The sequence below is a fragment of the Ochotona princeps genome, chromosome 6 (assembly GCF_030435755.1).
Source record: "Ochotona princeps isolate mOchPri1 chromosome 6, mOchPri1.hap1, whole genome shotgun sequence".
NCBI classification, from domain to species: Eukaryota; Metazoa; Chordata; class Mammalia; order Lagomorpha; family Ochotonidae; genus Ochotona; species Ochotona princeps.
Window position 1 is genome coordinate 9,592,605 of NC_080837.1, and position 12,674 is coordinate 9,605,278.

Here is a 12,674-nt window from a genome sequence, read left to right on the forward strand (position 1 = left end):
TTCTAGTCCACCTCTCGCCAAACAGCTCATAAACCTTACAATCGCTTCTCTCGTGCTCCTCATTTTGCTCAGTAAAGCAGGTTATACTTTAATCATTCCATCTGCACAAACCAGGCATTCTTCTAAGCAGGGGACATCCAGTTAAGAGGCTCATTCCGATTTACACTGTTACAGCATTTTCTACAACTGCATTTTTGGAACAAGTGCTCCTTTTCCTTTATTTTGAAGTATATGGTCACTCTGATGAAATCTGAGTTATTTCTTTAAATATTAATTAAAAATATTCATTACAGCTTATTATTACATTATTTCCAGGGAAATTTTTTATTTCAATATCAAATACCATGTTCTTAAAATGCATTCCTTATGCCCATCTGGTCAAAATATGATTATTAATTTTGAAAGGCAAAGATTCACAGCAAAATAAACAGCCATCTAAAGAATTAATCTTTTGCCTCCCAATAATATCAGTAATGCAAATTCTAATGTTTACTGTGATTCCAAAAAAGATGCAGTCACTGACATTAAGTTCTACGTGTTACAGTAGAAAATATTTTATAATTAAAAGTCTTCACCCACTCCACCCTCAGTACCCTACCCACCAGGAAAAAAAAGACCCTAATAAAACACTCATCCGGTGACTGAAGTGTCTCTTCAAGAATTTTAGAAGAGGGCTCGGCAGCATGGCCTAGTGGCTAAGGTTCTTGCCTTGATCCCATATGGCCGCTGGTTCTAATCCCGGCAGCTCCACTTCCTCTCTATCTCTCCTCCTCTCAGTATATCTGACTTTGTAATAAAAATAAAATAAATCTTTAAAAAAAAAAAAAAGAATTTTAGAAGAAACAAAAGCAAGTTAGGTAGGTATGCCCAGTTAACAGAAGTGCAGGCTCACGTCTCTACTCACACAGTTGAGGTTGAAGAGCAAACAGCTGTCCTGTATCCTGAGACAGACATTAGCTTCCTGCCTCCCCTATCCTCACAAGCAGCTACTTAAAGTTTGAGTTTTATGCAAGAAAACATTTTAAAGCCTTCAGTGTTTTACTGCAGCAGACTTCACAGTTTCATTCCTGTAACACATTTAACATGAAACAGAGTTGAGACAGTTACAATTATGTATCACACTTTAATTACCTAAAATTTTAAGGAGTGCTTTCACTATTACAGCTATGTAAAAAAAGGTGGAGATAAAGACAATAAGTGCAATCCATCTGGTACTTGACTCTCATGTACAACACACAGGCGAGACTTCTGCCTCTGGCCTTCCTGCACTTGGCCACAGGCCAGGGGAGCAGGGTCACCTTCATAATCACTGCTGCTCAAAGTAAGCACAACTGGGTATCTTTCCACCTTCCTAAAGTTGAGCTAATTTACTTAAGACATGTGGTGGATCAGCCAGCATCCCTGGCACCAGGACAAGTGGAATGAGGCCTCCTGACATCAGGTCCTGTGAAGCACATTTCACAGCATTTCCACCCAAACCACATTCCCTAATCACATACACATAAGAAACTCAAACCCAGGGACATTCCACAAATAAATCACCTGTGATTTTTTTCAAAGACAGAAAAGCCAAGGAAATGTTCATGATTAAAGATATGTGACGAATGTTCTTTTGAGAAATGTCTGTTCATTTCTTTTGCCCATTTTGTTACAGGGTTGGGTTTTTTTTTTTTTTTTTTTTTTTTTTTTTTTTTTTTTTTTGCTGTCCCTGGGTTTCTGAAGCTCTTTGTAGATCCTGGATATCAGTCCCCTATCACTTGTGTAGTATGCAAAAAATTTTCTCCCATTCTGTTGGTTGCTTCTTCACTTTGTTAATTGTTTCCTTTGTTGTACAGAAGCTTTTTAGTGGGGAGGGGTTGAGGGAATTCCAGAGCCTATGAAACAGTGTCACATAATGCAATGTAATTAAAAAAGTGACAGTGCAGATGACAGAGATCACGAACTTCCAGGAAATGTTCATGCAAGACTCAAGAATTCTACAAGGACTACGACAATGACTAAGGTTACAGAATTCCTTGAGTTGTTTATGGACCTGACCTGCTTTCTAGATTCTTAGGTGCAACATTTCTTTGGGTTCAGAGAACCCCAAGGAAAAGAAATTGTTGATAAAGTTCAAGAGATTTGCAATTGTAGTTGGAAAAATTTACATTTTTATTCCTAGTGATCTGTAACTGAAATTTAGATTTCCTAAACTTGTGAATGTAGACAACAAACCACAACATAGTCCCTATGATTTGTTCACCAAGTAGCAATCAAAGACATTTCCATATCATAATTACTGTAGATATCCCAAAACACATGCTTCATAGAAGCAGCTAGATAGTGCTACTCAATATACTAATAAATACATGTACTATTATGCCACTATTTTAAAACCTTTAAGTAACTGTGTTCCAATATAATTTGTTTTGTAAACCTAAAAAAATAACAATAAAGATATGTGACGAATGTGAAAATAAGTTTGGGTTGAGTCTGAAAATAAATTACTAAAGAACACTACTGTAAAAATCAGTGGAATCTGAATGTTCATTGGTAATTCTATATTATCAATGCTATATTTCCTTAATTTGAAATTGAAATGTAGTTATACAATAGTTATATCTTTGCTATTAGACATTTTCCCCTGAAGTACTACACTGTAAAGGAATATGATGCCTACATGTAACTTATTTTTAAATAGCTCAGAAAAATCATGTTAGGCATGACAGCAAACTGGAGGGGAACACCAACAAAGAGTAAATCTTGCTAAGTGGTATCAGACATTAGGTCATCATTATTACTGTGATTTTCTATAAACTGGATTACTTTAAAATAAAACCTGAAAAATTACTATTTCAATCCAAGGGATTTCAAGATAACAGATTTACACACACTCTAACCGAGTAGAATCTGCACTGACTTATGGTTATCTATTTGATGATTCACAGGAAACAGCAATCTGTTGAAAACAAGCATGATGACTGCCCATCAATTGATCACAGTTGTGATTCATGGATCCAGGTCAGGGCAAAGCCCGCCCTCTTCCCAACCATGCTCTTCCTTTCTTTTCAACATTTCCAAAGAATGCAGACACACTCTTCTAACAGAGGGCTGTTTTTCTCCAACTACGAGCAAGCTCTCTGCCACTAACTCCTGTCTGCTTCTGTCAGGCAATGAAGCAGAGCATAAGGAGCACTAACAGACAAACCATTGAATCTTCCACTTTCAAACCAGTCTGTAAAGGGCTGCGGCAACACACACTCCCTTCAGGGCACCTGGGACAGAAAGGCAACAGAATGGCCACATAGAGACCATAATGCCCATAAAAAATAAAGACCAGGAAGAAAGCAAAGGGAGAGGGCCAAACAGCAGGAACAGGAGACTGGCTAGGAAACAACGTGTTCAAGGAGGAAATCCCCGTGCCCTCAGCTCTCCCTCCTCTGCAGTGGCTAGCTGTGAGCTCTAAGATGGTAACAGCTGCACCAGCTCGGCTCTGGCTGTGTGTTAGGCAGATGCTTCTTTTTACACTTGTAGAGAGGCCTCGAACGGCGTCTATCAGGAAATTCTCACCCAAAAATCCACATTGGAAAGGAAGTGAGGCAGAACAGTTCACAGTAACAGAGGGAGGCAAGAACTGGAGAGACTGGAGTCAGGGCTGGGAAAATCTGAGCTGGGAAGAATGGGTTAGGTTCTGCTTACTCCTAATCTGGATATGACTTCATCATACCACCAAGTGAGCCCTGTCACTGTGGCAGCCTCTGCATGAGATTCACCTTGGAGATACCACAGCAACAAACGCTGCTTTATTTGAAGTATGCTTGGGGTTGGCACTGTGGCACAGCAGATAAGGTGCAGTTTGTGACACCAGCCAGCATCACTGGATGACTGGTTCAAGACCCGGTTGCTCTGCGTCTCATCCAGCACCCTGTGAATGGGCTCGGCCTGGGTCCCTGCCACCCGCATGGGAGAACTGGACAGTATGTTCTGGTTCCAGGTTATGGCCAGCCCTGAGGAGTGAATGAGTACACAGGTCACTGTTTCCCCCTCTTAATCATTCTGCTTTTCATTTCTGTATCATTTCTGACCTTTATCCTTATCCTAATCCCAGTCCCTGTCTTCTCTCCCGCTTTCTCTGGTAGAATGTGCTCTAATTCCCCACTCTCAGGACTCTACTTAGCTCTCTAACTTGCCCTCGGCTCTCAATTTAAACTCCAGTTCTCTGAATGCTATAGGCAAGTGAGTTAAAAAGAAGCATCTGAACCACCCATATTGTGATTGCAAGGTAACTTATTTTTCAAAAATTAAGTTTATTCCATTTTAAACTTAAATTCTCAAGAAATACAGGCTGTGCATACAGACACATTTATGTGTCAAAGAGTTTATGGAAAATGGAATTAAAAGTTAAGTTTGGTCTTGTGCAAAACTTTTGAAATCTGTACATTGTGTTTTTCATCACATGCCTTTTCCATGAACTGCTGAAGATTCTGATAAGTAGGAGCAGGTCAGGTTGCAACACAGCCAGAACTCAGCCAGCCATTCAACATCTAGCAGATTCTCACTGTTACCGGGTTCTAGATAAGGAAAGCCACTCTTACAAAGGTTTAGCTAAGACAAAGGGTGGTGGCAGCCAGAAAGAGTAAAGAACAGGAAGGTCATTGTTGTGGTGTAGCTTGTAAAGTCTCTGGCTGCAATTCTGGCAGCCCCTAGGGGCCATGTCTCAACTGTTCCACTTCTAATCCAGCTCCCGCTACAGCCTGGGAAAAGCAGAATAGATTTGGCCACTCACATCTGAGACACCAATTGGGCACCTGACTTTGGCCTGGTCTAGCACTTGCTGTGGCCATCTGGGGGAGTGATATTTATATATTTATATATTAAAAAGAATACAGAAGAATAATAGCTGGTAATTCAGTTCTCTCCTTGAGCAATGATCTATCTCCTCTACAAATACTAAGAAATGACAGTCCTGAACACTCATCTACCAGCGCCAGACAGCCACACAGTCACGCAGTGGGACAGCACTGAGAAGAAACACAGAGGAGCAAAACACAGGTGACTCTTCAAATCACAGTCCTGCATTCAAAGAAAACACTACAAAGAACAACATGGTTCTATAACGCCATTGACAGGACATGTCACAGAAATTCAACCAGAACAGATCCGGGCAGATCCAGAGACTACAGATGTGGAAACCTGGCAGGGAGAAGGGATAGTTACCAAGGGAGTGTAAGTTCCTAGGGAATGACTCTACTACTGCTGGCAGTTGCACAGCTATATGGTCCCATAACCAAAACTGCACACGAAACCAGAACATTTTATATGATGTAGTTACTTTAATAAAGCTAATTTCAAAACAAAACAGGATAGGATGAAGAAGTAAAACATCATTTCGATTCAAATGACATTTTAGCATTCCATCTGTGCTAGGTAGGAGTTCATCAGAAGTTTTAGTTGTATCAGAAGCAAGCACATAATGGATGAGTTCTTGCAAGAATGGGGGTTTCCTACCACAAAATCTAATTTTATTTTACATACCTTATCATAACTTACTAAATAATGATCCTCATATAGTGATAAGCAAACAAACTTTCCTTCCCTCTTGCTTTTCTGTCCATCCACCATCTATATCATCCCAACAGCTTGCAAATGATCTGGTGACTTGAACAAACATTACTTGCGAGTCCTGGATTATAATGTATAATGGGCAATTAACCTGCTGCAGTTTAACAAAAGATACCTCTCAGTTTCTTAATTCTTCAAATAAATGAAAAAAAATTTCACACATTTCAGAGGCAACTTCTTACAGTCATTAAATTCATGTCACAAAATAACTCATATTCTTAAAGTTTTCAATACTTTGCAGTACCTTCCATATAAAGCGCAAAGATTAGCTTAAAGCATACTAACAGCCATCTTTACAGAACTAAAATTAATGAAGTATTGTTAAAAAAAAACACAGTTCATTGGGCCCGGCAGCGAGGCCTAGCAACTGAAGTCCTCGCCTTGAACGCCCTGGGATCCCATATGGGCGCCGGTTCTAATTCCGGCAGCTCCACTTCCCATCCAGCTCCATGCTTGTGGCCTGGGAAAGCAGTCGAGGATGGCCCAAAGCCTTGAGACACTGCACCCGTGTGGGAGACCCGGAAGAGGTTCCTGGTTCCCGGCATCGGATCGGTGCGCACCGGCCCGTTGCGGCTCACTTGGGGAGTGAATCATCAGACGGAAGATCTTCTCTGTCTCACTTCCTCTCTCTGTATATCCGACTTTGTAATAAAAATAAAAAATCTTTAAAAAAAAAAACAGTTCATTAAAAACCTCTGTACATGTGTAAAATAAAATGCTTACAACAATTATTTTTCAAAGACCACGATTTCAGTTTAAATACATATCTTATTAATTCTATTAGTTTCATGGGTACTCTGGAATTGACAAAATACTACATGATAAACACCTTCAAGGAATTTGCTCACCTGTCACAGGATATACAGCCTTAAGATATAAGACACAAAGTTACCCAGGGTCGTTTCTCCCCTAATTGTTAACTAAGAACCTTCAGTAAATTAATGTTACTATGGAGCTAATAAAAATGCTTTCACTCAATAACTGAATGCCATGTTCAGTTTATATTGTTTGAGAATATAGTTGATTTATAGGTTTTCAACCATTAAGTTAAAATATTTCCTTTAAGACCTTTTCAATCATCTCAGTTAACAGCTCATTATCTTGTAGATAAATACTATACTGCAAGTGGGAAAGTTTAGTGGGGAGTAAACTAAATATAAAAGTATCATCATTCCTCAACACACAGCACAAATTAACACACAAGTGCTAGTTGAAGCTATACCATGTAATTCAGCCCACATTATTTCTTTTTAAAGATTTATTTTCATTGGAAAAGCAGATTTGCAGAGAGAAGGAGAAATACCTTCCACCTGCTAGTTCACTCCCCAAATGGTCCCAATGGCTGGAGCTGAAGCTGTCTGAAGCCAGGAGCCAGGAGCTTCTTCTGTGTCACCCACACAGGTGCCGAATTCCAGGGATTCGAGCCACCCTCTACGGGGACTAGCTGGGAGCTAGATGGGAAGGAAGCGGAGCAGCCGTGATACAAACCAGTGCCCCTATGGGATCCTGGCAGATTGGAGGTGGAGGATTAGTGAGTTGAGCCACCAACGCTGGCCCCTACATTCTTTTGGTAAAACAGTGTTTGATACATGGAGAAGCAGACAGTGGCAGGGGCAGAGACAGACAGACAGGTATCTTCCCTTCTCTGATTCACTCCTCAAACGCCCACAAGAGCTGTGCATAAAGGCCAGGCTAAGGCCTAGAGCCAGGAATTCAATCCACATCTCCTACACGGGTGGCAGGGATCTTAATTACTGCAGACATTTTGTGACCTCTCCAGCGTGAGCATGGCCAAGGCCAGGAGTCAGGTTGCAGGCTTTGTCTGAGCTGCTGAGCCAAGAGCCAGCTCCCTCATTACATTCTGATACCGCTATATTTTAGGAGCCATCTGTCTCACTCAGCATTGTACAGTATTTCTACTCTCTGGCACACTGCTGAAATAGGTACTCCAGGCAAACTTTTATCGCTTGTACTTATACACATTACAAAAACAAACTCTGAAACCCTCTGTATCAGCCACAGCAAATTTAATCACCCATGCAAAAATCTAATTACCTAGTCTTTTCCATCTTTGATTTTTTTTTTTATCAATCAGGGGATGCTTTAATAGTACAGAACACACTAATCCGGTCTAAATTAGGTCCTTTCCTAGCATCAGGCCATTAAAGTCAGCAGTGGACTAATATGACAAGTCCTTGTTTGCTAAGATCTTCTAATTTGCACTGTATTCTAAGAATTTAATGGCACTCTGAGGTCATTTGCAGAGAACCTATCAAAAACTTTTACTGGTGAAATCAGAGAATTCCTGTTTCTCATTACTAAAACACCCTTTATGCCTAACCTTCACTACTCCTAATGCCACAACAACACTAGCAATGTGACCAATTTCCAGGTCTCCCTTCATTAGGAAAAAAGTATGTATTAAAGGGGTGCCCATCACATCCAAGCTGTTTTCCACAGCACAGACAGATCACTCTGACCAGTGAGGTTCCTGTGTTGCCCAGCCCACGAAAGCTCTGAGAGGTCTAAGTCAGCCACCTAAAGACAAGACTTGACTTCTGTTTCTACATGTAGTTATAAAGCCACAAGGCAAAGTGAACCGGCGGGGGCGGTGGAGAGGTATGTAGGACCTAAAGTCAGGTGGGATGTGGAATCTTAACCACATGCGGAGCCAAACACCTGCTCCCTCCAACTTTTTAAACTTATTTATCCTCTTAAAATTTTAAATCATCTATCCCTAGAAGTTAAAAAAATCATTTCTCATTATAAATTTCAGAGATTATTTGAAATTATAATAGACAGTTTCTGTTGGTTAGACAGAAAAAGTGCAGGCAATACTAACTACAATAAGTAACACAAGGATCGAGTGCCTGCACTTTTTCACTATCTAGTGAGTATAACCAAGCTAAATACATGCATTTGTACTCAAGTCGGGGGGACAAAATGCTAAATAAAAACTTGGGGAGACAGGGGTTAGGGTACACACAGGGGACTGCTGGGTGATGATGGTCCATTCTACGTACTGTGTTCTGAAGTGCAGGAAAGACACTGTGATGTGCAAGAAAAAGATCACAGTCTATCAAGTGGAACCCTGGTTACGAACGACTGTGGCGAATATAAGGATGACACATGACTAAGCACAGGTTAAGCCTAGTAACGATGTAGAAAAAAGGCTACCAATATATCCACAGCTATTTCCGCTACTGAAATCCAGAGCCACCGGACAAGCGAGTGTGTGTACTCACCAGCCCTTCTCCCACAGGGCTCAAAGAGCAAATAAAGGCTTCTCAAACAAAATGGACAGTGCAACAGGTGAGCACCCCACACTAGGACAGCCACGGGGGCCTGAGGAGTGAGCATCCCACACTCGGACAGCCACTGGGGCTTGTGCGGATGCTAACAGAGACCCTAAACATTGGAGTTGGTACTTTCAGTTGATAGACAGCACTGGCCCCACCACCTAATGACAAGCCAGGTCTCTCCCCAGTGCCAAAGCCACAGTGAAGTGCAGTGGAAAAGCTGCGGGCAGAGAGGGAAAAGAGAAGACAGAATAACAGATTCCTGGATTCTCACTTTCTGCCCCAATTACTCCCTCACAAGAATACAGTCACCATGATGCTCCACACTAACAGGAGAGACCAAACAAGTCCCTCATTACCAAAACTTTGCACAGCAGTCAGAATTGACAAGCTTTCCCTGTTTCTTTCTTCCTCTTTCCATAAAACAGGCAGCATAAGCAACAAATAAACATGCCTTCACGGAACAAAGTTACAAGGCATACATGCTTGCATCATTACAAGATGTGCACCTGTTACAGAGAACAAGAACTTGTACGGCTAACTTGATTTCTTTTCCTTCTCTCTAAACTTTAAATCTACCATGCAAAGGGGTTCCACTGAAAAGATGGAAGGCCTATTCAGATTCATACTGATTATGCAAATGTTAATTATGAAATAGTTAGACCTTTTACGATTATGATCTTTCAAAAATGTTCAGCTTATAGCAACCCTGGGGTACAATTACATGGCTACTTGTCATCCCTGTACTTTGAACACTATTCAACATCTTTTCATTTCTGTCATACTGTGTAGGTAGACAGGACTAAAAATGACAGGCAAACATATAACAAAACATCTGATCTGCAGAAGACCACGGTTCTATCTGTTCCTATCAATCAACACTCACTTTAAGAGTCATTTAACACACAGGGGTTCTCATTAGTGTGAAATGTGTCTTTTCTCACATATATTTTTAAATTTGGTTTTTAAGATGTGTCATGAACTCAAATGACTACAACCAGCCAGCCAGGATACACCTTTCGCTCCCTGCCACTGTAATTCCACCACACTCTCACCAAGAGTGCTCAACCACCGAAACTATAATAGTTTCCACCACAAACTGTCCCCTGCAAATCCGTTTCTTGGAAATAAGGTTTCTGCAACACTAGGGAACAAAAGTTTAAATTCAAGAATGTTGCCAGCTGTTCTATCAATGATGATAATGAAACTAAGTATATATAAAAAACTGAGACCCTTCTCATAAAAGACAAACAAAAATCCAGGACACTGATAACAAATTACAAATCCTGAGGGGTATTTTCTCTGAACTACTTCACTCTTGCTTTTCACAGGAAGACAGCATTATAAAGAGATTAACTAGGTTATCTAAGCGGAACTCTTTGTGCCCATTTTATCTGAGTGGAACTCTGTGTGAGGACAGAGTAGCAAACAGACAAGGTTTGATTATTCTGAGAAAACTTTCAAAACCATGGGAAGCACACAATAGAACTCAGAGGTTCAATCAGGCCAAACCAGCCTCCCAGCACTCACACCAGAAGACTCTGTGGTGCCATCTTCAATTCACACCTTCCCAAATGTCACCTACTTCGTGCTCCTCCCCCCGCCCCACGGCTCTGCCCTCTTCTCTGCTACAGAAGCACCTGGCAGTGCTAAACTATGTGGCTCTCACTACAAGAACCATACAATACTACTGAGATCTTTCTTTGCCAATCCCTCCTACTCACCAAATGAAGTTCCACCTATCAAAACCTAGGACGTTGGGGGGAATCCCAACCTATACAAAAAATGTACCACATAATTCAAAATTCAAAATAAAAATATTAAAAAAAACCTACGACGGCCATGTCCCAGCAAGACCACACAGGATCTGGAGGGGAAACACACAGCTTTGGTGGATACTTCAAATTTCTGTATGTGACTCCATACTAAACAGAGGCAAAAAGTTGTTTATTCTAAAATATTCCCAAAGTTTCCAAGGCCACTATAAACTAAGAATCAGTATGGCAACTGAAGGGCATATCAAAATCCCATCATCACTTGCACAACAGTTTGGGTTTCAAAGTTCTAACTGGCAGTGTATCCACAGAACCACAGCAGGCTGATACTCCTAGGTTCTTACTGCGTCTCTCACACTAAAGAGGCAGTCCTGGTTCCAGACTGGAAAAAGAATACAGGCAGAACACAGTTCAAGCACCCAGGCAGGAGGCCAGGCCTACTCCACTTGCATGGGCAAATGGGTCATCAGCCCACGGTAAAAGATCAGAGGACATGGACTACATCTTCATGCAATGAGATACATATTTCAAGAGAACACACACAAATATATGGTCCCCATCCTGAAAGAATCTCAATTTTAGCACTACAGGCAACTGTGTTCAATTATTATAGTCTGGAATGATTTATGAAGAACAAAAGGAGTTGTTAATTCTGATGACTTCTTTCAAGAAATTGTGGAAAGATATCAGGCAGAGATATTTTTTTTAAAAAGGCATGAAACAGGAAGAAAATACAGATGGCTTGTTGTGACTGAAGCACAAGGTACCTACCAGTGAGGAGGCAGTGACACACAAGGACACCTGCATAGGCAGGGAAGGCAGGCAGTCTGCAGACGGCACTGCCAACAAGCCAGCCACGGGCCACCAAGGCACCTCAAGCACAGCTGCTCCAACACCAAGGAGCTGAATCTGTCATTTCACTTCAAATTGAAGTCACTGGCTTCCACATCAGACAGCACAGAAACTTCCTTACCAGGAAGACTATCTTGTGCAAAAGGAAGGGGAGGGGGACCTACCCTGTGGCTCAACAGCTTAATAGTCCACCTTCAACAGCCGGCATCCCATATGAGCACCGGGTCATATTCCAGTGGCTCCTCCACTTCCCATCCAGCTCCCTGCTTGTGGCCTGGGAAAGCAGTCGAGGATGGTCCAAGTGGAATAAGGAGAAGTCCTGGAACAAGTTCCTGGCTTTTGGCTTTGAATCGGCTTAGCTCCAGCCACTGGGGACCACCTGGGGAGTGAGCCAGCGGATGAAAGATCTTTCTTCCTGTCTTTCCTTCTCTCTGAAAATCTACCTTTTCAATGAAAATAAATAAATATAAAAACAAAAAGAGGGAGAGAGAGAGAAGGGGGAAATGAAGAAATAATATTCTAAGTTAAGAAAGAGAATGGGCAGGAAATTGAGAAAATGCACTTGATAATCTCAATGATAACCAGGAATAAGAGGCAAGAGTGAGGTCAAAACCTTCAGAACGAAAAAGGCTGTTTTACTGCCACACCAAAAAGGGAGCCCTTACCATGAAGGGCCAAGTTCAAGCTTAAGTTGTTAAATTATAATGGGGAAAAGCTTAACAACAACAACACAAAAAAAGCTGTAAAAGGATGCTGCAAGACAACTGACAATCCTAATTTGGAAAGATTAAATAACACTATTACATAAACGTCCAATTTTCTGCTTTAGGTAACAATTTTACCATGTTACAAACATATTCAAGTTCTAAGGAAATAGACAAAAGGGTGATTCTTCAGGCCGCTCTCCAGTGGATGAGAAGAGTTACTCCAAGGAACACATGGAGAGTGGACAGGGCTGAATGGGCCAGAAGGACATCACAACTTTGAAACTGCACCATAAAAAATAAGTCACAGGCAAATTCTCAGTGGGATCAAAGTATAGATTGGCATGAGTTCTTCCTGGTAGCATTTAGCAGGCTGATTTTACGTATCTTACAGACCTCAGATACATAATTGCAGATGGTAGAGTGATCTAAAATTAAGAACT

The 12,674-nt window shown here is 41.2% G+C and overlaps 1 protein-coding gene across 5 annotated transcripts in view; it reads right to left on the minus strand.

The window, feature by feature from the left end:
* Nucleotides 1–12,674, minus strand: part of ZFAND6 (zinc finger AN1-type containing 6) — a 56,182-nt gene that overhangs the window by 27,909 nt on the left and 15,599 nt on the right. The window contains exon 1 of one of the 5 annotated variants that reach the window (XM_036495393.2): nt 905–1,056. The exons of 3 other annotated variants lie outside the window; for them this stretch is intronic. The gene's annotated coding sequence lies outside the window, so the exon portion shown is untranslated. Of the gene's footprint in view, nt 1–904; nt 1,057–12,674 lie in introns of those variants that run through there. One more of the 5 variants, XM_058665552.1, reaches the window with a different exon arrangement.